This window comes from Protopterus annectens, chromosome 3.part1 (genome assembly GCF_019279795.1).
Source record: "Protopterus annectens isolate FY-2018-M chromosome 3.part1, PAN1.0, whole genome shotgun sequence".
NCBI classification, from domain to species: Eukaryota; Metazoa; Chordata; order Ceratodontiformes; family Protopteridae; genus Protopterus; species Protopterus annectens.
Genome location: NC_056732.1, coordinates 421516717 through 421542860, shown reverse-complemented (window position 1 = coordinate 421542860; position 26144 = coordinate 421516717). Strand labels below are relative to the sequence as shown.

Genomic DNA, 26144 nt, shown 5'->3' with positions numbered 1-26144 from the left:
AAAACGAAAAGAAAAAGAAAAGGACAAGCATCCGAGATCCAAAACCGATGAGGCTTCTTTTAGGCCTGTCACCGGTTCTCAGTGAGGCGCTTTCGCAGCCCCTGACTCCCGCTACCTCAGAGCCACAGGCTGCTTCCAACTCCCACGTGGAGCCGACTGGGCCTCTGGAAATTCAAGGTGTTGGACACTCGGAAACTATTCCCTCAGATGGGTCCGGAGCCACTGAGCAGGCATCGGCTTCTGAGGGAGTTTTTAGGCCTTACACAGTTGTATGTGAAACCTACTTCAGCTTCAAAGACAGACTAAAGTAGCTCTAAAGACAAAGAAACAAGTACAGCATTCACCTGGACAGGCCTCCATGCCTAAAAAACAGATGCTTAAAATGGCCGAAGACCTTGTTACTTTGATCAGGGGATCCCATCCCCCTCCTGAAAAGAGGCCTAGGCAAGAGTTAGATTATGAATCTTCAGACCAGGTTTCCATTTCCTCTGATTCCTCCTCTGAACAGGATTACTCTATTCCTCCCTATGAGGATTCTGATGCTGAAGTATCTATCCCTTCAGCCTCTCCTCCTGAGGATTATTCTTTTGGGGAAACACTGCATACTATGAGGGAGCATTTCCACTGGGAGAGCCAAGATTACTCAGAATCCAAGAAAAGGCTCAGAGATTTCTTTGTATTGCCCCAGCACAGGCCCCTTGCTATACCTCCTGTTTTAGACATTGTAGGTGATGTATTTAGAGTCCAGTTTTTCTCCAGACTCTTTACCACCAGCCCCTGTTAAGCCAGACAGATACCACAGGGTTTCTGATTCTCATAAATTTCTCTATAAGAACCCTGCAGCTGACCCAGAAACCATCTCTCAGCGTCCCAAAGAGGTCAAGACTTCTACTGCAAAAAACCCTATCCCCTCTGATAGGGATTCTAGGGCCCTAGACAGATGGGGCAAAAAGATTTATACCTCTGCTACCTTGGCTGTAAGAGCTTTAAATTGCCAATTTCATATGCTTAAGTATCAGCAATATCTTATATCCTTGCTTAAACAGAAAATGCCAGCAAATACAGAATGTGCAGACAATAAAGAAATGCAGGATTTATTGCATGCAGCTGAACAAGTTGGAAAGCATACTTTGCAATGTGGTTTTGATTCTCTTGAGGCCTCCTGCAGGGCCGCTGTTACAGGTTCTGTCATTAGGAGGCATGTTTGGTTAAAAGAACAAAATTTGCCAGATCATGTTAAAGCAAAACTATTAGACGCTCGTCTACAGCATGATACTTACTTTGGTGCTAAAGCAGAAGAGGTATTGAAGAAAATGGAGGACAAGGCTAAATCTATGCAAACAGTCAAGGATTTCTTGCAGGTACAGCCTCCCAGATTTAGCAGGAACTGGCCTATAAAAAATTGGTCCTTTCCAGTGTCAGACCACAAAGGGGCAGATCACAGCCCCAAGACTCATACAGGCCTAAACAATGGGGTGCTTCTACCTCCAAGAGCGGAGAGGAAAAATCACAGCCATACAGGAAACAGTCTCAATGACTTTCCCCTTCCAGCACCAAGCACTTATCTTTTGGCAGCCCCTTTGGGGGGAAAACTAGCACTTTTTTCACAAAATTGGCTCATGATCACCCAGCACAAATGAGTTCTAAATATAGTTTCACAAGGCTACAGGTTCCACTTTCACACCCTGCCAAGGCAAAGCGGTATGCCAGACCTGCCACGCAATCAATGGGCAGAGGCACAAAAACAAGTTTTATCCCTCATGGACATGAGGGCCATTCAACAAGTACCAGAACAAGAGCAGGGTCACGGATTCTATTCAAGACTGTTCTTAGTACCCAGAAAAGACAAAGCCTGGAGACCAATACTGGACCTATCTATTCTAAACACATATCTGGAGATTCCAAAATTCAAGGTGTTGACTCTACAGCAGCTGCTGCCCATGTTGGGCAAGAAGGCTTGGCTTGTGACTTTAGATTTAAAAGAGGCATACCTGCATGTCCCAATCAGACAAACATGCAAAAGATACAGATTCAAAGCTGGCTCAATGCACTACCAATTTTCTGCACTGCCCTTTGGCTTATCTACTGCGCCCAGGGTCTTCACAAAGTGCCTGGCACCAGTAATTGCATTTTGCAGAAAAAGAGGAATACAAATGTATCCTTACTTGGACGACTGCTTTATTCAAGCGGAGAACAAGGACATTCTACTACAGCATCTGGCGTTTGTAAAAAGATTACTGACAAGTCTAGGGTACACAGTAAACGAGAAGAAATCAAAACTCGTACCCTCTCAAGAGTTAATATTCCTGGGTGCAAACTTAAGTACAACTGCCCAGATGGCTTATCTCACGCCAAACAAACACAGACAACTGACTACTTATTTCAAAATGTTGGCAACAAAGACCCAGTTATCTGCAAGAAAAATTCTGCAGGCCTTTGGTTTCATGGCATCCTGCATTCTGCTAATTCCATATGCAAGACTGCATATGAGGAAACTACAATGGTATCTAAAAAGTGTTTGGACTCACCATTGCCACAGCCTGGAAACAATAATTACCCTCATTCTCTGCCTGCAACAGGAGTTTTGATGGTGGGCAAAAGCCTGTCACCACAACACGGGGCAGCCATTCACCTTACCCACAGCCAGGCAGACATTGACAAAAGATGCATCAGATTACGCCTGGGGGGCCCATATAGCAGGAAGATGTATTCAGGGCACATGGTCCGCAAGTCAAATGCATCTACATATCAATCAAAAAGAGATTCTAGCTGTTCAGCTTGCCCTAACAGCCTTCAAGGATCAACTTCATCCAGGACAACTACTAATAAAGACGGACAGTACTACAGTCATGTGGTACATAAAAAAGCAGGGAAGCACACATTCCTACCCCCTCTGCAGGTTAGCCATGAACTTGTGGCACATAGCATTGACTTAGCAAGTACATCTGCAAGCTCAATTCCTGCCAGGAAGGAAAAATACTTGGCAGACGAACTAAGCAGAAATCTAATGGATCCCCACAAGTGGAAATTGGATCCACAAGTCTTCAGCATGATGATAAGGACCTGTGGATGCCCGGACATAGACTTATTTGCCTCCCCTCACAACTACCAACTACAAAGATTCTGCACAAGGGCTTATCACAAGCAAGCATGAAAAGTGGATGCTCTTGTCTTTCAGCAGGAAAAATCTAACAGTATATGCCTTTCCTCCTCTGCCTCTCCTCCCCAAGGTACTCCTCAAGGTCAGACAAGAGAAACCAAAAAGTTATACTGATTGCCCCAGACTGGCCCCGCCAGCACTGGTACCCAGTCCTAAAGAGCTTGTCTCACTGCCTAGCCTGGACATTACCTCAAATTCCTCACTTGTTGACTCAACAAGACAGCTAGATACTGCACAGCCAACTCAAAACCTTAAACCTGGCGGCATGGCAGATAATGTAGCCTCTCAAGACACACCACTCTCAAAAGCAGTGATGGATGTTATTTTGGAGGCCAGGAGGCCTAACACCGGAAAATCTTATACAGACAAATAGAAGAGATTCTGTGCTTGGAGCCAAGCGCAAGGCATTGACACGATTGTTCCAAATATTCCTCAGATTTTGCGATTCTTAACTGAGATGCTGGATAAAGGCCTTTCCTTTTCATCAATTAAAATTCATGCCTCTGCCATTTCAGCTCATTACAATACAGAGTCACCTGTTTTTTCTCATCCGTTACTAAGGCAGTACCTCAGAGGGGCCAAAACACAAGACCTCCAAGGAGAGCACCATTACCTGCATGGGACCTCAACTATGTCTTGGAAAAACTCACACTGCCTCTGTTTGAGCCAGTCTCAGCAGCTGACATAAAATTCTTATCCTGGAATACAGCTCTGCTCCTAGCAATAACCTCCGCTAGAAGAGTCTCAGAGTTATAGGCACTCATGGCTGTGGAGCCCTTTATCATTTTCCATCCTGACAGGGTTTCGCTGAGGACAAACCCTACATTTATGCCTAAGGTAGTGTCCACTGTGGCCCTTAACCAAACAATTCATTTGCCTACTTTTTATCCAAACCCACAGAATAAGGGTGAGAGAATTCTGCATTCTTTGTACATTCACAGGCGCTACGCTTCTACTTGGACAGAACTAAAGCTTTCAGAAAGACTGATCAACTTCTAGTGGCATATGCTGCAGCATCACAAGGAAGACAGAGCAATTACTAGTGGCATATGCTGTAGGATCACAAAGAAAGGCTATCTCAAAGCAGACTATTTCAAAGTGGATAGGCCATTGCATTCGTTTCTGCTATTCACAGCATGGCAAATCAGTGCCTAAGGGCATTAAGCCACATTCAACCAGAGCAGCAGCCACTTCAGCAGCCTTCCTCAGAGGAGTACCAACCAAAGACATCTTAGAGGCTGCAACTTGGAGTTCAGTGCATACCTTTACAAAGCACTATCACTTACCTCTCTACTCTAAATCCAGGGCAGGCTTTGCCACTGCAGTTCTGCAGGGCCTTATAGCCTCCCCTAATCCTATTTAGCTCCAGCCTCCCAACCTTAGCTTTGGGATTCAACCCAATTGTAATGACTGCAACAGTGAAACACAATGAACATAGTACAGTTTTGTACCTACCATAAATGTAGATGTTCGAGTGTATTCACTGTTGCAGTCCAGGTTACCCTCCCACCAACCCACTTTTTTCTTTGCTGGGACCTAACTGTACTTTACTACTCTATGCAACCTATGAGGTGTATTTATTTGTAGATAAAGCAAAAGTTGTTTTTTGTGCATGCATGCATGCTTATTGGCACAATTTAGCCTACCCTTTTTTGGTGCACCTGACATCTGGGGCAAGAAAAACTGAAGAAAATGGCGTTGGCTGCATCTTGTATACCCCTGGCGCACTGACGTCAGGGAAGAGGCGACAGCAACCGATGCCGGACCTAGACTTTGGAACTCAGGCCGACTGCGGGTAGACTGCCAGCAGGATAACCCAATTGTAATGACTGCAACAGTGAATACACTCTAACATCTACATTTATGGTAGGTACACAACTGTACTTTCCAAGGAGCCTTTTTCTGAGAAACCTTTTCTACGTCCCTGAGATGTTGCCCGACTGTCCTTCCCTGGAGGCAGTGGGAGGTCTGTTATCGTTGCACCTTCTAGCCTGGGCAGGTGTTACAAGCAATCAGTGTGTGCCAACCATTAATATCCTTGGGCTACTCCATTCCCTTTTCAGAAATCCTCCCAAAGACCAGAACTCTTCTGGATGTGACACCCAGTCAGAAAAAGTTGGCCCAACAGGAGGTTGCGAACTTTCTGCAAAAAAAAAACATCCAAGAGGTCCCCGCAGGGCAGATAGGGTCCGAAACTTATTCCTGTTTCTTTTTAGTTCCACAGAGGAGGGGACCTACGTCCTATTCTGAACCTCAGTCGCTTGAACCTGTTCGTACAGAAGTCGAAGTTTCGGATGGTCACTGGGCAGTCGATTGTGCTCTTCTTGCACGGCAATGACTGGATGTGCTCAGTGGACCTCCAGAATGCGTACTACCATGTGAAGATTTAACGACTGTTCAGGAGGTTTCTCCGCTTTCGCTTGGCAGTCTATCACTTTCAGTTCAGGGCCCCGCAGTTTGATCTCACCTCAGCCCCCCGCGTGTTCACCAAATGCATGGCAGTGGTGGCAGCTCATTTCCTGCTGCAGGGAATCCAGGTGTTTCCCTTTTTGGACGATTGGCTCCTAACAGCCCCTACAAAGCATCAATTGTTGGACAACATACATACCTTACTCTCCCTGTTCCAGCAATTGGGGATTACGGTAAACATGGCTAAGTCCTCCTTGAGTCCTACTCAACGTCTGGAGTTCATAGCACTCTGTTGGATACCACCACGTAAATCGCAGCCCGTCCTCTTTGCTGGGTATCTATAATTTGCGCCCATGTTCAAGTTCTGCTGGAGCAAACATGTCCTTTGGCTTCACATGTTTTCAGGGCTTTAGGGTCCATGGTGGTTGCCATTTACTTTGTTCCAATGGCTCGGTACAACATGAGAGTTCTACAGTGGACCTTTGCAGTTCAGTGGTCAGCGTTTCTGCATCCCCTATCATTTGCCATTCTTCTTACCCCAGTATATCGAAAGCACCTTTTGTGGTGGATTTGTTTTCCGGACCTCTTAGCGGGCATGTCTTTCTTTCCACCGACTCCCACTGTCACCACGGACGCTTCCCTACTAGGGTGGGGGGGCATTTCCAGAGGAAGGCTATCCAAGGGACGTGGTCTTCCTCAGAGACCAAACTGCACATTAGCATTCTGGAGATGAGCAGTCCTTCTATTGTTGCAGGCCTTTCAGGATTGCCTCCCTCTGGGAACGATTGCAGTTCTTTCGGACAGCATGGCGGTTGTGTGGTATATAAACAAGCAGGGAGGGGGCCACATGTTCTTATCTGCTTTGTCGAGAGGCCATGAGGGTTTGTGAATGGGCAATGTCCATGGGGAACTTTCTCATTGCAATGCACATTCCCGGAGCATCCAACGTGTTGGCGGACAAACTGAGCAGGGCTATTCTGATCCCTCACGAGTGGTCCCTGAATCCAGTGGTGGCTCAACAGATTTTCCATCAATGGGGATATTCTAGCTGCGATCTGTTTGCATCTCCTCTCAACCACAAATGCAGCAGTTTCTTAGCATTGATCCCCCAGAGCGGGAATTCCCCAGGGATGCGCTCACAATTGGCCTCTGGGTCTCCGGTATGCCTTTCCCCCATTGCCTTTAATTCCCAGAGTACTTCAGAAAGCCAGACACCTCAAGACACAATTGATCCTCATTGCCCCCTTCTGGCCTTGGAAGGTGTGGTTCCCCCTTCTACGGTCTTACTTAAGGCATCCACCCTGGGTGCTCAATCCAACTCTGGATCTTGTTATCTCATCCGTCTCTGCTTCCGCTCCCAAATCTTCAGACCCTACATCTGACGGCATGGTATGTCCACTTCCAGTGATTGTGACTAAGTCCAGGCTAGCCTCTCCCGTAAATATATTATTCTTCCTTCCCAGAGATCTTCCACTAGGAAGATATATATTAGTAAATGGAAGAGATTTTCTATCTGGGCAAAGAATAGGAATCTGGGCCCCTTTTCAGCTTCTGTTCCTGAGATCCTTTTCTTTCTGACATCTCTCTTTAAGGAAGGGGCCAGTTTCTCCACCATCAAGGTTCAACTGGCAGGGATTTTGAATTTTCATCTTAGCGATGATTCTATCTTTTCTTCTCATCTCTGCAAGGCCTTTTTGAAAGGTGTTTTTCTTTTGCGTCCCCCGGTTAAACATCCATCCCCTCAGTGTGATTTGGCATTGGTGTTGCAGGCATTAACAAAACCTCCCTTCAAACCAGCTGCATCGTGTGATATTAAGTTCCTTTCATGGAAGACTGCCCTTTTGGTGGCAGTAACTTCGGCGAAGAGAGTCTTTGAGCTGCAAGCTCTTACAGGTAAGCCGCCCTACTTAATTTTCCATAAGGGCAGAGTGTCTCTGAAACCATATCCATCTTTTATGCCCAAGGTAGCTTCAACAGCTAATCTTAATCATTGTATTCATCTTCCAGTATTTTTCCCTAACTATACCAATAAAGGGGAATACATTTTGCACACCTTTGGTGCTCATCGTCAACTTCGTTTCTATCTCCCCAGAACTAAGGAGTTTAGATGTTCAGACCAGTTGTTTGTAGCCTTTTCTAGGAATAGAAGGGGCAGAGGAATTTCGAAAGATACGGTTTCCCACTGGATTTAGCAGTGTATTTCCTTCATTTACTCTTCGGAAGGTGTCCCTTTAACTGCACCTGTAAAGGCTCATTCCACAAGGGTGGTGTCTACCTCACCTGTGTTTGCAGACAGACAGTCCTTAGATGACATATGTGCAGCAGCTATATGGTCCTCTCCTCATACGTTCATCTCTCACTATAAGTTGGATTTGGTTTCTAGAGGAAAGGCTTCCTTTGGCTCCACGGTTTTTCAGCATGTCCTTCCTTGAGGCCTCCCAGGATTTAGGTAGCTGAGGACTCTGACCCTAACGTGAGGAATGGTGACTAAGATAACATCAGATTTATAGTTATGCACTTACCATAACTTGGCGTCTGTGTTATCTGTAGTCACCATTCACGGTCCCACCCTCCAGCCCACTGCCTGAGAGATTAGCTGGATGTTTGGGTTAGTTGTTTTGGTCTGATGTCCTTCAAGGATGCATCTGCAGTCCTAACAAATGGGTTGTCCTGTCCTCAGGCAGCCCTTCGGTCGGCCGGATTCCAAAGTCTGGGTCTGGCCTCGGCTGATGTCGCACTTCACCCGACGTCACAGCTGCAGTTCTTCGGGTATAAAGGCATCAGCCGACGCCATTTTCCTCAGTCTTTCTTGCCGCCCGAAGCAGAAGCTGTTCGCAAGTGCCGGTCGGTCAGAACCAGAGATTACTACTACCGAAGACTTCTAAAAAGCTAAGTACCCCGTTGGGGACTCTTTCTTGCCTCAGCCGATGTCAGAAAAAGTGAATAACTGTTTAACTTGTGGGAAACAAATACCTCATAAAGATTTCCACTCTTACTGCCTACCTTGTTTAGGCCCAGACCACGACGTAGCAGCTTGTCTAGCCTGTTCTTCTTTCAACTGACGGACGCTTAGACGTCGGTCGGAATTTGCTGGAGAGTTTTTCGGGTCCGCTTTTGCTTACAACATGCCGTCGGAAACTCCGACTTCGCAATTAACTAAAAAGCACAAGGAAAAGGACCGACACTCGCGGTCCGCGGTTTCGGCCGAAACCGCGGTTAAGTCGACCGCGAGTGTCTCGGTTTCGGCTGAAACCGAGTCCTCGGTCCTTCCTTCAGCAGAAAGCTTGCCTCTTACCGAGGCCTCTTCCAGCATGGCTGAATCTGCTACTGAAATCCCACCTGCTCCTGCAGGTTCACAGGATTTATCTGATACTATCCCTTTAGATATATCTACTCCTGCACGTGGAGCTGCTAGGCCCCCTGCATCCATGTCGATTAAGGCTTTTGCCAGGGCTAAAGCAGCAAAATCAACCAAGAATGTGCCTGCTAAGACCCCCTCTCACAGGCCTAGCTCTAGTACTCAAATGCTTAGTCTAGCAGAGGATCTTATTTCTTTGATCCGGGGATCCCAACCTCACCCTGACAGGGCCTCTCACCCACCTCCGGAGAAGAGGCCTAGAGCAAAGCCCCCTGAGCCAGTTTCTTCAGATTACTCCTCTGATGATTCAGAACATACAGACCCTCCAGAGGGCCCTTATTCTCCTTATGAGGACTCTGATGCAGAAGACTCCATTCCTTCTGCCTCTCCTCCTGAGGAATTTTCTTTTGGGGAAACCTTGCATGCTATGAGGGAACAATTTCAATGGCAGGGCCAGGATTTTTCAGACTCTAGGAAAAGGCTTAGGACCTTTTTGCATTTGCCACAGCATAGGCCTTTAGCCATTCCTCCAGTTCTTGCTGTTGTGGATGAGGCATTTAATGATGCTTGTATTGCTCCTGATTCACTTCCTCCGGCCCCTGCAAAGCCCGACAGGTTCTACAGGGTTCCGGACACACATTATCATTTGTATAAGGCTCCTTTTGCAGATCCTGAAACTATATCACAGGGACCCAAGGCAGTAGCAGCTACCAATACCAAAAACCCCCTCCCCTCTGAAAGGGAATCTAGGGCCTTAGAGAGATGGGGTAAAAAAGTTTACACTTCTGCTACTCTTTCAGCTAGGGCCTTAAACTGTCAATTCCACATGATTCAGTATCAGGAATTTATGTTAGATCAGTTAACTAAAAAACTGTCCTCGCCTGAACCATTAGACAAAACATCTCTTCAGGAAATGGTACATAACATTCAGCAGGTCAGTAATCATTCCTTAAAATGCGGCTATGATGCACTGGAGGCTTCCTTTAGATCAGCTATGACTGGTACAGTGATCAGAAGGCATGCATGGTTAAAAGAGCAGTCCTTACCAGACCATGTTAAAGCAAAGCTTGTAGATGCTCCCATGGATAAGCTCAATTTGTTTGGCTCCCCTGCACAGCAGGTGCTGAAGAAGGTGGAAGAGAAAGCAAAATCTGTCCAGACAGTCAAGGATTTCTTACAGGTCCAGCCTCCAAGGTTTAGTAGGAACTGGCCTTCCAAGAATTGGTCCTTTCCAGACACCACCAGAGCACAGAGAGGCAGGAATAGGCGCCCAAGAGGCAGGGGTCAATCCAGAGGTGCCTACAGGGGACGTCAGTGGCAGCCTAACAACCAGCGAAGTACTGCCACAGATCCAGCCACTACCACTTCCACAGGACAATCACACTGACTTGGCTCTGAGACCGCCTACCAGGGAACAACTAGAAGCACCCTTAGGTGGAAAGCTAGCCTTATTTTCGGAAAACTGGCATCACATCACTGGAGACAAATGGATTTTACAGACTATAGACCAAGGTTACAGGTTTCGCTTCTGTACTCTACCAAGGAAGAGAGGAATGCCAAACCTACCTCCAAATCAAAAGAAAAAAGCTCTAGAACAAATAGACCACTTGATAAGGATGAGAGCTATAGAAAAGGTACCGTCTATGGAACAAGGGCAAGGATTTTACTCCAGACTTTTCTTGGTGCCAAGAAAAGAAAACCAATGGGGACCTATTCTCGACCTGTCCGCTCTAACACATATCTCATTGTTCCAAAATTCAAAATGCTGACCCTACAGCAGCTTCTTCCCATGCTGGGCAAGGAGTCTTGGCTGGTAACTCTAGATCTCAAGGAGGCATACCTGCACGTCCCCATACGACCAAATTGCAGAAGATACCTCAGATTTCTTGCAGGATCAGAGCATTATCAATTCTCAGCATTGCCCTTTGGCTTATCTACTGCGCCCAGAGTATTCACGAAATGCCTGGCATCAGTAATTGCTTATTGCAGGCTTCAGGGAATTCAAATTTACCCTTACCTGGACGACTGCCTGTTACAAGCGGACAACAAAAACAAATTAGAAAAAGATTTGAAAAAGGTCATTCATCTGCTACAAGCCTTGGGATACACAGTCAATATAAAAAAGTCAAGGCTGATACCATCCCAAAGGATAACTTTCTTGGGTGCAGAACTGGACACATCAAATCAAATGGCATCCCTCACAGCAGAAAAGCAGAAGCACCTTCCTCTCTATTTCATGGCATTAACAACGCAGAACCAGCTAACAGCAAGGAAAGTCCTGTAAGCCCTGGGTTACATGGCATCCTGCATAATATTGATTCCACATGCCAGACTACATATGAGGAAGTTGCAATGGTACCTAAGGAATTTATGGTCTCGGCACAAGCACAGCCTAGAAACCCAAATTCCAATAATTCCATGCCTGAAGCAAGAATTCCAATGGTGGGCTCAGGCCTGTCAATTGAACAAGGGACTGCCCTTTCACAGCCCTCAACCAAGCCAGACTATCACCACGGACGCCTCAGATCTCGGTTGGGGGGCACACATGCTGGACAACTGCATACAAGGCTTATGGACTCAAGTCCAGCTGAACCTACGCATAAATCAAAAGGAGATGCTGGCAGTAAAACTGGCAATTCAGACATTCAGACAGACCGTTTCTTCGACAGGGTCAATTGCTGATAAGGACGGACAACACCACAGTTATGTGGTACATCAACAAACAAGGAGGCACTCATTCATACCCTCTTTGCCGGATGGCAATGGACCTCTGGAATGTGGCCCTGAGCTCCAACATTCAGCTACAGGCAATATTTGTACCAGGAAAAGAAAATATACTAGCAGACATCCTAAGCAGAACTACCACGGATGCCCACGAATGGATGCTGCATCCGGACATCTTCAAATCCATTACAAGGAAATGGGGACTACCAGAAATAGACTTATTCGCATCCCCACACAACCACCAATTGAAAAAATTCTGCACAAGGGCATACCACCCACTTGCTTGGAAGGTGGACTCCCTATCTTTCAGTTGGAAAAACCTGACAGCATATGCATTCCCACCTCTTCCTTTGATGCACAAGGTGCTATTGAAGATCCAAGAAGACCTGCCAAGGATCATCCTGATAGCTCCAGACTGGCCGAGGCAGCATTGGTACCCATTACTGAGGAGTATGTCTCTGGAACAAATATGGCCTCTGCCCCTAGTTCCCTTACTGCTAACACAGAACAACTTCAAAACCCTGCATCCAAATCTAGAAACGCTGCAGCTAGCTGCCTGGAACATTGCATAAGACAAAATAACCCAGATTTATCTCAAAGGGTTAAGGACATTATCTTGGAGGCTCGCAGACCCTCAACAAGGAAAACTTATTCAGCAAAATGGAAAAGATATCTCATTTGGAGTGCAGCAAAAGGAGAAAATGTGTCACTGGTAAACATAGCTAACATCCTGGAATACTTGGCAGGACTTTTCCACAATGGCCTGTCCTATTCTTCCATTAAGATTCATGCATCAGCTATTTCAGCAGAGTACAACATGGATCCTCCAGTCTTCTCACATCCTCTACTCAGGCAGTTTCTGAGAGGAATTAAAAATGTAAAACCACCAAGGAAGCCACCATTGCCCGCTTGGGACTTGAACTTTGTGCTAGAAAAGTTGACACTCCCTCCTTTTGAGCCAGCAGCAACGGCAAAATTACAGTACTTATCATGGAAAACTGCTTTCCTGCTTGCAATCACTTCAGCAAGAAGGGTTTCTGAATTACAGGCATTAATGGCAGTACAGCCCTTCCTTATCTTCCATCAAGATAGAGTGTCCATGAGAACTAATCCTACTTTTATGCCAAAGGTGGTCTCCAGGGTATCTTTAAACCAAGCTATCCACCTGCCTACATTCTTCCCCAACCCACAGAACAGGGGAGAAAGACTATTACATACCTTGAATGTGCATAGACAATTGCGCTACTACCTGGACAGAACCAAGAGTAATAGAAAATCTGACCAGTTACTGGTAGCATATGCAACAGGAATGGAAGGAAAAGCAATTTCAAAACAGACAATCTCTAAGTGGATAGGAAATTGCATTAGATTTTGTTACTCTTACCATGGGAAGGCAACTCCAGACAACATCAGACCTCACTCCACAAGGGCTACAGCCACTACTACAGCTTTTTTACGAGGAGTGGCTACCAAAGACATTTTAGAGGCTGCTACTTGGAGCTCCGTGCATACATTTGCCAAGCATTATAATCTACCCTTATACTCCAGATCCCGAGCAGGTTTTGCCACTGCTGTTTTGCAAGGGATCTTAACTACACCATAATCTTATTATTATTACCTCCTCCCCCAGTTTGGCTATGGTATTCTACCCATTTCTTAGGACTGCAGATGCATCCTTGAAGGACATAGTACAGTTTTGTACCTACCATAAATGTAGATGTCCGAGAGGTATGCATCTGCAGTCAGGATTACCCTCCCTCCTTCCCCTCTGTGGTACTCCTAGGGTGTTAGCCCATCTTCTAGCTAGCTAGAATCTATTATGGTGTATTTGTTTGTATATATGTACATACATGTTTATTATATTTGCTACCTGTTATTTGGAAACTTTTACATTTATCCAAATTTAGTCTACCTAGAGGGCACCTGGCATCTGGGGCAAGAAACACTGAGGAAAATGGCGTCGGCTGATGCCTTTATACCCGAAGAACTGCAGCTGTGACGTCGGGTGAAGTGCGACATCAGCCGAGGCCAGACCCAGACTTTGGAATCCGGCCGACCGAAGGGCTGCCTGAGGACAGGACAACCCATTTGTTAGGACTGCAGATGCATACCTCTCGGACATCTACATTTATGGTAGGTACAAAACTGTACTTTTTCTTTCTTTATGCAAACTCGAACTGAGAGGTTAGAGGGCAGCAGAGCGTCATGGGAGGTGAGGAGTTTGAGCGAAGCTGTTTAAGTATGCCGGGTCAGATATGATATCTGATCCAAGACCCTAACGTGATGAATGGTGACTACAGATTACACATATGCCAAATTATGGTAAGTCCATAACTATAATTTATTTCAACAAAACCTGTTGGCTGAATCATTGACTAGTGCACCGCAGAAAGGAGGATATGTAATTACAACCCTTCAGTCAGGAGGGTTGTGGGATGATGTATTAAATGAATTGGTGGTACAAAACAAGCCCGGGAATGGAAAAGATGTTTTGTGAGGAGAAATCATGGATGGGATGCAATCTGAAGAGTCCGTTTTATAAGAATCAAGTTAAAAAAGAAATTGTATGAAGACGCAGTAAAGCAGAATGGAAGGAAAGCTGAACAAGAGGAAAATTGATGCAAATTCAAAATGAAGGTTTTTTAGAATCCAAAACAAGGAAGAGAAAGCATTAGACGGGTATGAACTTCGGGTATGAACTTTGGGACGCTTTGAGCGTTACATTAGCAATAAAAGCTCTAGAGGTAAGCACATTTGTTTTTAACAGAGGCATTTTATGATATATTTGAGATGGGAGCCATGATGAAAAAATTTCTGAGTGACTATGAAAAATGAATGAACTGTAATCTGTGGAATTTCCATGTAGTTCATTTAGTAGAGGAAAAAAAGTAAATACAAATTCAGTTGTGAACTAAAGTAGAAAAAGACTTTAAAGAGACATTTGAGTAAAATATTAAAGAAATCAACATTAAACAAGTGTATGACAGTAGGGCTTATGGATAGGTGGATGGGATTGTAATACTGTGTCAAAAATGAAAGAAAAAAAATGATGCATATTCCTAGTGCTATAAACCTGGAAGGAAATAAGGGTGTTGTGAAATATTACGGACAACCCAAAACATGCTTTTTTTCTGGGGGAAGGATGACCACTTAAGTTAATGTGAAAAGAGGAAATGTTAGGTTTGTGGGATAGTGGGACGATGCAAGAAAGTGTGAATTGAAATACTAAAAATGTGGAAAGTGGGGCATTAATGGATGGATTGTGAAATATAGAGAAAAGAAGAAGAGGGAAACAGGAAGGAAATGCAGAGAGATAAGTAGTAGAAGAAGTGGAATATAAGACATGTAGGGAAGGAAGGAAATGATAAAGATGAAAATAAAAAAAATGATATAGAAGGGGGTTTGGAAATGATTAAGGTATGAATTTGAAAAAACTCAAAGGAAAACAAAAAATTTTTTGGTAAAAGAGTAAACATTTTGAGGAATATGTATAAAGTGAAAAAGAAAAATTGATAAAAGTGGAATGATTGTGAATGCGTGTAAAGGAACACATATCTAAGAAGTTAAATAAGATACAGTGATCGAGTACTTTCAGTTAATGTAAACAATATTGAAATATAGTAAGAAGGATGGGGATTTTAAATTGGTGTTGTACTAAGTGTGAAATGGATGTAATAATAATGGAAAATATTAGATTTCTGACAAAGGAAGAAAGATAAACAGAAATACTGTGGGGAGGAAGCACAATATGGGAAGTGGGATAGGAGTGATGCTCTGTAAAAAGTAAGTGGAAATATTAAGTATAACTTTAGTTAGAAGTGGAAAAACCAAGTATGTAGAATTGTAGCATTGTATGCCTATATTACTTGCAATGGAAGGGAAGTTATTTCATAAAATTTTGGAATGTGTACTAATATGAATATTATATTGATGGGAGATTTTAATTGTGATTTGAGAGGTAGAGAGAGAGGGGGGTGTGATGAAAAATATTAGACGTTATGAAATGTAAGTTGAGCATTTGGAGTACTAACATATGGACATGTCATTGGGGTACTTACAACACTGAAATTGTTTTATTATATCAAAAGGGTTAAAAATTATTGAAAGAGAGAAAATAGGTTTTCAGATTGTTTAGCAATAAGGATGTATAAAGAACATATGAAATAAAGAAAGGAATAAAAAGAATAAATGAAAAAGCATGGGATAAAATTTAGGAGGAGTGGAATAACACAGTTGTGGAAATATGTTGACTTATGCAGATGATATAGTAACTGCAAAAAAAACAAGTTTGGATGAAATAAGTATCACATTACTTGTATGAATGTCTAAAAGCAATAGGTATGACTATAAATAAAAGAAAAAGTAATGATTTGGCGATATAGTAAAGATGGGAGGAATACACTTTTTAATGAATGCAGTTTCTGTTTTGTGTATACAATTTAGAAGAAAAAAATGTCAGTGGAGAACAATGGAAAGAAAAACAGAAGAAATACAGGAACTTTGTGTTTTTTGGGAAGTGTACAAGTTATCTTTCCGGAAAAAGGTTCACCTAATTAACTCTGTTATAATGGGGAAAATAGTATACTTGGCATGTGTATATATGTTGTTGATAGAATATGAAAAAGAAATACCGCAAGTACTTTTTTCTATTTATATGGGGTTTGAGATTAAATCCATTTGAAAGAGGAACTTTGTACATGAGTAAAGAAAATGGAGGATTAGGATTAATAAATTCATTTGTATAATTTGTCCCTTAAAAATTGTATGGTGTTATATTGGTTAAATGAGAGAAAAGTGAGAGTAATAGTTGAATGTGAAAAGCTTTGGGGTATGTTGAAAAAAATTTAAAAAAGAAAGAGAATTTATAAACTAAGAAATTAAATGCATTCAAGAAAACAAGTAAACAGGACACAGCCAATATATCCCATTATCCTCTTAAGGAATCGCACATTGAACACTCTAGCTTGGCTAGGATTTTCTTGTAATGATGTCCTTCATGGATGCATCTGCAGTCATAACAAGTGGGTTGTCCTGTCGTCAGGCAGCCCTGCAGTCGGCCGGATTCCAAAGTCCGGGTCCGGCCTCGGCTGATGTCGCACTCCACCCGACGTCATCTCTGTTGGTCTTCGGGTATAAAAGCATCAGCCGACGCCATTTTCCTCAGTCTTTCTTGCCCGGCCCGAAGCAGAAGCTGTTCGCAAGTGCCGGTCGGTCGGATCCAGAGATTACTTCTACGAATACTACTTCGAAGACTTCTAAAGCTAAGTACCCCGTTGGGGACTCTTTCTTGCCTCAGCCGATGTCAGAAAAAGTTAACAATTGTTTAACCTGTGGGAAACAAATACCTCATAAAGATTTCCACTCTTACTGTCTGCCTTGTTTAGGCCCAGCCCACAACGTAGCAGTCTGTTCGCCTGTGCCTCTTTAAACCCGGACCGTCGATGAATTTGCAGAACAGTTTTTCGGTTCTGATTTTGCGTACATTATGCCGTCGGATCCTCCGACTACCCAAAAAGCAAAGATAAAGACCGACACTCGCGGTCCGCGGTTTCGCCGAAACCACGGTAAAGCAAACGCGAGTGTCTCGGTTTCGGCGAAACCGAGAAAACTGCTCAAAGTACAGCTGAACCTATTCTTACAACTGAGGCCCCTACAACTCTTGAATCGACCTCAGAAATTTTACCCACTACGGTGGTTGACTTATCAGACACCATCCCTTGGATGTCTCTACCCCAGCACGTGGTGCTGCTAGGCCTCCAGCTGCCATGTCCATTAAGGCCTTCGCCAGGGCTAAAGCAGCCAAGACTACTAAAACAGTGCCTGTTAAACCCCCCACATCCAGGCCCTCTTCTAGTTCTCAAATGCTTTCCTTGGCAGAAGATTTAATTTCTTTAATTAGAGGATCTCAATCTCACCCAGACAGGGCCTCTCAGCCCCAGAGAAGAGACCTAGGGCAGAGCCCCTGAGCCAGTGTCTTCTGATGATTCTGCTGATGAATCAGACATAACTGACCAGCCTGAGGCTCCCTTCTCCAATTTTGAAGATTCTGATGCTGAAGAATCCATTCCAGCTGCTTCCCCACCAGAAGAATTCTCCTTTGGGGAAACCTTGCATGCCATGCGAGAACAGTTCCAATGGCAGCAACAGGATTTTTCAGACTCCAGAAAAGACTTAGGACCTTTCTGCACCTCCCCCAGCACAGGCCCCTAGCTATACCTCCTGTTCTCCCTGTGGTGGATGATGCTTTCAATGATGTTTGCTCGCTCCAGATTCTTTACCCCAGCCCCTGCCAAACCAGACAGATTTTACAGGGTGCCAGATACTCATCACCACCTTTACAAGGCCCCACTTGCAGACCCAGAAACTATATCCCAGGGTCCCAAGGCAGTAGCCGACCACAGCTAAAACCCTATTCCTTCTGAAAGGGAAGCAAGGTCACTAGACAGATGGGGTAAAAGGTCTACACTTCAGCTACTCTATCAGCTAGAGCTTTAAACTGTCAGTTTCACATGATACAATACCAAGAGTTTATGCTTGATCAGTTAACTAAAAACTAACCACTGATGAATCTCTTGATAAGAAATATGTATTAGAGATGGTAAATAACATACAACAGGTTAGCAACCATTCCTTAAAATGTGGCTATGATGCACTGGAGGCTTCATTTAGATCAGCCATGACAGGCACAGTGATAAGAAGGCATGCATGGCTAAAGGAACAAGCTTTACCGGATCATGTTAAAGCTAAGTTGCTAGATGCTCCTATGGACAAGACAAGTTTGTTTGGTACACCTGCCCAGCAGGTTATGAAGAAAATGGAAGAAAAGGCAAAATCTGTTCAAACTGTTAAAGATTTCTTGCAGGTTCAACCCCAAGGTTTAGCAGGAACTGGCCTGCCAAAAATTGGTCCTTTCCTGACTCCACAAAATTTCAAAGGGGCAGGAATAGGCGTTCCAGAGGCAGAAACCAATCCAGAGGAGGTGCCTACAGAGGACGACAGTGGCAAGGTAACAACAGAGGCACAGACACAGCCACTGCCACTACATCAGCACAACCACAGTGACTTATTCCTAATTCCGCCTACCAGGGAACAAATAGCAGCTCCTCTAGGCGGAAAGTTAACCTTATTTTCAAAGAACTGGCACTACATAACAAAAGACAAGTGGATTTTACAAACCATAGATCAAGGTTACCGGTTTCACTTCCACACTTTACCAGTCAAAGAGGAATGCCAAATCTACCTCCAAATCAAAAACAGAGGCTCGAGTTAGCAAACATGAGAGCTGTGGAAAGAGTGCCAACAGCAGAACAAGGAAAGGGTTCTACTCCAGACTATTCCTAGTGCCAAGAAAGGAAAAAGTTGGAGACCAATTCTCGACCTGTCCACCTTAAATACATATATCATTGTCCCAAAATTCAAAATGCTGACCCTACAGCAACTTCTTCCCATGCTGGGCAAGGAGTCTTGGCTGGTAACTCTAGATCTCAAGGAGGCATACCTGCACGTCCCCATTCGACCAATCTGCAGAAGATACCTCAGATTTCTTGCAGGATCAGAGCACTATCAATTCTCAGCATTGCCCTTTGGCTTATCTACTGCCCAGAGTATTCACAAAATGCCTGGCATCAGTAATCGCCCATTGCAGACTACAGGGAATTCAAATTTACCCATACCTGGACGACTGCCTGCTACAAGGGGACAACAAAAGCAAGCTGACAACAGATTTACAAAGGGTCATTTACTTGCTACAAGGACTGGGATACACAGTCAATTTACAAAAGTCAAGGCTGATACCATCCCAAACAAGGACATTCTTGGCGGAATTGGACACAGTACAACAAATGGCATTCCTGACTACAGAAAAACAAAAGAACTTCCTCTTTACTTCTTGGCACTAACAAAACTGAACAAGTTAACAGCAAGAAAAGTTCTGCAGGCCTTGGGCTTCATGGCATCATGCATAATCTTGGTCCCATTTGCCAGACTTCATATGAGGAAACTACAGTGGTACCTAAAGAATTTATGGTCCCAACACAGACACAGTCTAGAAACAGAAATCCCACTAATTCCATGCTTAAAACAGGAGTTCCTATGGTGGGCTCAGGCATGCCAGTCAAACCCAGGCCTACCCTTTCGCAGATGTCAACCAAGCCAGACCATCACAACAGGCGCTTCAGACCTAGGATGGGGGCCCACATGCTGGACAAATGCGTGCAAGGATTGTGGACACAGGATCAACTTCACCTGCACATCAATCTAAAAGAAATGCTGGCAGTAAAACTGGCAATCCAAAAGTTCAAACCATTTCTCAAAGAGGGCCAGTTGATGATAAGGACAGACAACACCACAGTCATGTGGTACATCAACAAACAGGGAGGCACTCATTCATACCCCTATGCAGAATGACCTTGGAGCTGTGGACCCTGGCACTCAGCTACAACATTCAGTTACAGGCAATATTTGTACCGGGAAAGACAATACTCTAGCAGACATATTAAGCAGAACCACTTGGATACCCACGAATGGAAGCTGCACCGGACATCTTCAAGACCATCTCGAAGAAATGGGGAATGCCACAGATAGACCTATTCGCATCACCTCTCAATCACCAGCTCAAAAAATTCTGCACAAGGACATTCCACCCACTAGCATGGAAAGTGGACTCACTCTCCTTCAACTGGAAAGGCCTAATAGCATATGCATTCCCACCTCTTCCTTTGATACACAAGGTACTACTAAAAATCAAGGAAGAACGTCCAAGGATAATCCTGATAGCTCCAAACTGGCCAAGACAACACTGGTACCCACTACTGAAGAGCATGTCTCGGAACAATATGTGGCCAATACCCTGATGCCTTTGATGTTAACTCAGAACAACTACAGCATCATACATCCAAACCTAAAACGCTGCAACTGACTGCATGGAACATCACATAGCAGCAGCTAATCCAGAACTTTCCCAAAGAGTTAAAGACATTATTCTTGAAGCACGCAGACCTTCAACAAGAAGGAACTATGCTGGAAAATGGAAAAGGTTTGTCATTTGGAGTCGGAAAGAGGAAAAGATGTGTCAAACATAGATATGCCTAACATTCTGGAGTATCTGGCGAACTTCTTCATTCAGGCCTGTCCTACTCCTCCATCAAGATACATGCATCAGCTATTTCAGCAGAATACAGCTTTGATCCACCTGTTTTGCACCCTTTGCTCAGGCAGTTCCTCAGAGGAATCAAGAATGTAAAACCTCCAAGGAAACCACCATTACCAGCTTGGGATTTAAACTTTGTGCTAGAAAAGTTGACACTATCACCCTTTGAACCAGCAGCAACAGCAGACCTACAACACCTGTCATGGAAAACTGCTTTCCTACTGGCAATTACTTCAGCAAGGAGGGTTTCAGAACTACAGGCCTTAATGGCAGTGCAACCCTTCCTAATCTTCCACCAAGATACAGTGTCCATGAGGACTAATCCTACATTTATGCCCAAGGTGGTATCCAGAGTGTCTTTAAACCAGGCAATCCACCTACCTACCTTCTTTCCCAACCCACAAAACAGAGGGAAAGAATACTGCATACCTTGGATGTACATAGACAGCTACGCTACTACTTGGACAGAACAAAAATAGCAGAAAGACTGACCAACTTTTGTAGCCTATGCAACAGGAAGGGAAGGAAAAGCTATTTCCAAACAGACAATCTCCAAATGGATAGGAAATTGCATACGATACTGTTACTCCTTCCATGGAAAACCAATTCCACAGAACATAAGACCTCATTCTACCAGGGCAACAGCCACTACCACAGCCTTCTTACGAGTGGCAACCAAAGACATTATTGAGGCTACTTGGACCTCCGTGCATACATTTGCCAAGCATTATAATTTGCCTCTATATTCCAGATCGAGCAGGGTTTGCCACTGCTGTACTGCAAGGGATCATAAACACACCATAATCTACTTTTATCCTCCTCCCTAGTTGGCTATGGTATTCTACCCACTTGTTATGACTGCAGATGCATCCATGAAGGACATAGTACAGTTTTGTACCTACCATAAATGTAGATGTCCGAACTGGATAGCATCTGCAGTCAGCCTCCCTCCTTCCCTCTGTGGTACTCCTAGGGTGTTTACCCTCCTAATAGCTAGCTGTTGGGGAGTCTTTATGGTGTATTTGTTTGTATATATGTACATATATGCTTATTGTTGTGTTTACCTCTATCTATTTGGAAACATTGGCATCTATCCAAATTTTTAGCCTGCAAGAGGGCTACTGGCATCTGGGGCAAGAAACACTGAGGAAAATGGCGTCGGGTGATGCTTTAGACCAACAGAGATGACGTCGGGTGGAGTGCGACATCAGCCGAGGCCGGACCCGGACTTTGGAATCCGGCCGACTGCAGGGCTGCCTGACGACAGGACAACCCACTTGTTATGACTGCAGATGCTATCCAGTTCGGACATCTACATTTATGGTAGGTACAAAACTGTACTTTTGACTAATTGGTTTTGATGCGTGTCCTGTTCACTCTTATTTAGCTGTTAGATAGGATATTTTGCAGATACCTAATGATTAAGAACATCAACTGGATACAATAACCCTGTGTTTCTAAAGGTTAGCCAAACAGTCCACTTATGCTGTGCTGATGAAGTCATAAGAATACTGAAACATGCATGTCCACAGCTAGTAGGGTTTGGCTTTATTGGCCTGAATTTGTCCATTAACAGACTTAAAAAAAGTCATAGGCATTCAGAGCTGCCATATTGCTAAAACACGTCCTTAAGGGGTCATTTGCAGACTTTGTTACCTGAGCAGCAGCTTTTTGGAACATGTACATTGTTAAAATTCCACTACCATCCTGTTGGAGTATTAAGCATACATAATGTTGAGATTTCTTTATTTTGCATCATCTTCTGGAAGCTATAGTTTGCATCTTTTGAGGCATTCTTAAGAACCCCCCTTTTGTCAATCAAGCAACAGGCAGTGCTGTTTATTAAGACCTTGTGAATCATTGCAAATGCACATCTTATCTTTCCTCAAAGCAATGAACACACATTTCTTTTGATTCTAATTGCCCTTAATGGCACACAGGTTTTCCATTTTCTGTAGTTCCATTTTCACTTTACTTCTGAGTGTTGTAGGTACTTTCCCTGGAACGTGTAATACTGGCACAGCATTACGTTTTATTTGTATATGGATATCATCTTGGAATGCTTCCTAAGCCATTGAAGAACTGATTATAGTCATACAGGATATCCCTGTTACAGTCCTTCGTATCATCTGAAATGTCTTTTTAACTGATTTACTGCGCATACATGAATCATTACCATTCCTGGCTTCTCATGTGCCATCCATCCAAATCATTAGGATAATTGAAAGTGTAGCTATTTTGTCGTATTAAGCCAACAGTTTCTGTCCTCATGGTGCTGTTCAGTATGTTAACATTGTACATTTAGCATTGTCTTGTGTGCCAAACAAACCTGAAGATTTAAAAGCATTTTTGACAACAAGGTAATGCACTCTGTACCGCTACCTAATTCTACTTTAATGTTCAACATTAGATCACTGTTGCAGTAGCTTGAGGAATTTGGGTCATATCCTGCCAAGGGTATGACTACTGTCCAGCTTTCAAAGCTTCAGGGCACCTTCATGTGTCCTAAGTACTGAGGGCTCAAGCAGTGCTATGTATAAGTGTCAGTTTGGGCACCAGAAGCTTCCGAGCTTTCTTCCTTCCTAAGTACTTTTTTCTGTCATGCTTTGTGAGTAGTAAACCTTGTAAATGCTTGTGTGGAAAAAGTGAAAATCTGTTTTGCTATTTATTTTACACTTGCTTGTGTAGAATTAGTCCATTAGTGGCAGGTTGTTGTGCTTTTGTGGACAGACATTTGATTTTTACTTTTTTTTACGTCAAACTCCTTACTTTTCGGTCAAGGGGTTTAGACACTTATACAGGCTCCAATACCTATCTTTCAGACTTCTTTCTCAGCTAAACCATAGAGCATTTACAGGTCTCTTCAATTCTTTATTCTCTTATCTACAAGAGGAAAAAAAATATTGCAGGAGTCTTCAGGTGTCAAGCTGTCTTCCTTATTGCCTCTGCTGTGACTGGACTTGGTTCTTCGAACTGCTAATTGATTTCTCTCTGTCCGTCTGGTGTAACTCCTCAAGAAACCACTAAGACTGGAAGTTAGACTCCCTATTCTCAGTATGGTTGTCCTGTCTGGGTAAGGAAGAACCAGTTTTGCTGGTCTCTGGGGAATAAGTTGGTAAAGGCTTACTGCATAGCTGGTGCCAGATTTTTGAGATATTGTCCTTAGTCTATCTTTCCATTGAGTCCCCCAGGAAAAGAAAAGAAAACCAAGAATAACTCTACTTCTCCTGTTAACTAGGGAAATTGAAGACTTGCTAGGATTTGCTAATTTGATTACAAATTGAAAATGACAAAGATTTCCCTCACATTCTGACAGTGATCCCTAGTCAGAAGTGAAGGGAATAGACAAGCAGTGTTTTTCTTCAGAGATATTCACGAGATGAAGATTTTGATTGAGTGAAGTGTTACTTCATATCTTTCATCCGGAAGAGCTATCTTTTCTGAGACTATAGCCAAAGTAAAAGAAAGGTATTTCACTGCAAACATAATGAAATCCAATTTACCAGAAAAGGTGTTATGATTTGTTGCAGTTGGATTTTTCACAGACTACAGCTGTCCCTCCTGTAATGTCAGCTTTAAAAAACATTTTCTTAACAGCTTGCAGGATGCCTGACTGTCAGCCACCTGCCCCTAAAATGTCTGATAGGGAAAGTACCTCACATTCATAAATATTGGTTTTCTAATTGTAAAGCTGACCCCACTTTTATTTCCTCATCTAAAACTACTTTTTGCTAAACAAATTTTAATTGCAGACTCCTTTCCCCCCCAACAATGTTGGGAAAGTTTTTGATTTGGGAAGAAAGTTTATTCTTCTGCTGTTTTCACTTTCAGAATTTTAAACTGCCTGATGTACATGTTAAAACCCTTACTGGCTTGAGAACTCAAGAAAGTTTACTGATAAATGTTAAATCTGGAGAGGGAATTTGAATTTATTAATAGTATCTGCTTCCCAAGTAATTAAGTACTCTGAAGTGCTCTTATAATTCTCCTGATGCTGTTGGTTCAGTTATGAGAAGAGTTGCTTTATGTTTTTAAAACTTACAACATGTTAAAACAGAGATGATAAAGTCTCCATAGACAAGGGTATTGTATTTATTCCTTGTACTGTTGAGGTTCTTCAAATATTTGATGAAAGTGGGAATTGATTCTAGTGGTGTCAGAAATTTTCCAACCTTTAAAAACTTTGTTTTTAAGTCCGGGCCCTTTTTCAAAAAGCAGATTAAGGGGCAAGGTGCTAACAAACAGGATTTTAAAAGGCAGTGGCAATGAGGCTCTAAAAAGAGAGGAAAGCCTCACAGATTCAAGTACAGGCCAAAAAGTCAGAATGACTACTCACTACTCACCTCTTCAGAACCCCCCGCCCTGCAATTTATCCCTCTGTCTAGGCCTTCATGTTTCTCCACTGACATAAAACCTATTGCAGACAAATTTGTCCTGAAAAATCATTCATCATCAAACTTTTTTTTTTTATCAGTTTTAGATCCTATCCTGCCTCATGGGCCATAGCATGAGTGCCCTCAAATCAGACAGGCAAAGCTTTTTATTCAGTGATCCTTCTTGTGCCAAGAAAGTATTAACTTAGAGGCCAATTCTAGGCTTCTTCTTTCTCTATCTTGACATCAAGGTACCAAATTTAAAAATGCTCTCACTCCAGACCTTATTACCACTCATTCCCCCTCTCAATTACATAGTAATGTTAGACTTAAAAAGATGTTTTTTCTAAGATTTTCTGTATCTAACTCCCTTATCAGTTCTCTGTTTTACCCTTTGGTCTGCCTGCTGCACCAAGGGTATTTACAAATGTCTGGCTCCAGTAATTACTTACTCCAGACTTCAAAGAGCATCATCTTTGTGTATTTAGAGATTGTCTTATGTTTTCAGACTCTTTGACTACTTGTCAAGACTCTCTTTGAGATGCATCAAGCTCCTTCTCAGTCTAGGATTTCAACTGAATTTACAGAAGTAGCTTTTCTTGCATGTCTTCTGAATACTTGGGAAGGACCTTTCTTCCTTGGGACAAAGTAGAGCTATACAGAGAAAACTTTTCTAACCATTTCCTTCTGGTTTCTTGACATCTGCCAGGACCTCTGTGAGTTATCATATACAATACAGCACCCTAATGATGTGGTACATAAACAAGGGGGTAGCAGATCTTGTCCCCTTTGTAGACTTGGCATAATGGCCTGGGAGGTAGCAACTTAGCTCTGTTTGACTTTTCAGGCTTCTTACATTCTCTCAGAGCAAATTTTATGACAAACAATCTGAGTAGGACCAGGGCAGACCTTCACAATTGGAAAACATCATCCAAGGGTTTTTCAAGAATTGATACAGCTTTGGGGAACACC

General features: G+C 43.3%; 1 protein-coding gene across 1 annotated transcript in view; it reads left to right on the top strand.

Annotated features, from left to right (window-relative positions):
- PAXIP1 (PAX interacting protein 1) overlaps nucleotides 1-26144 on the top strand; it is a gene marked incomplete in the record, with an annotated part of 1449657 nt that overhangs the window by 232716 nt on the left and 1190797 nt on the right.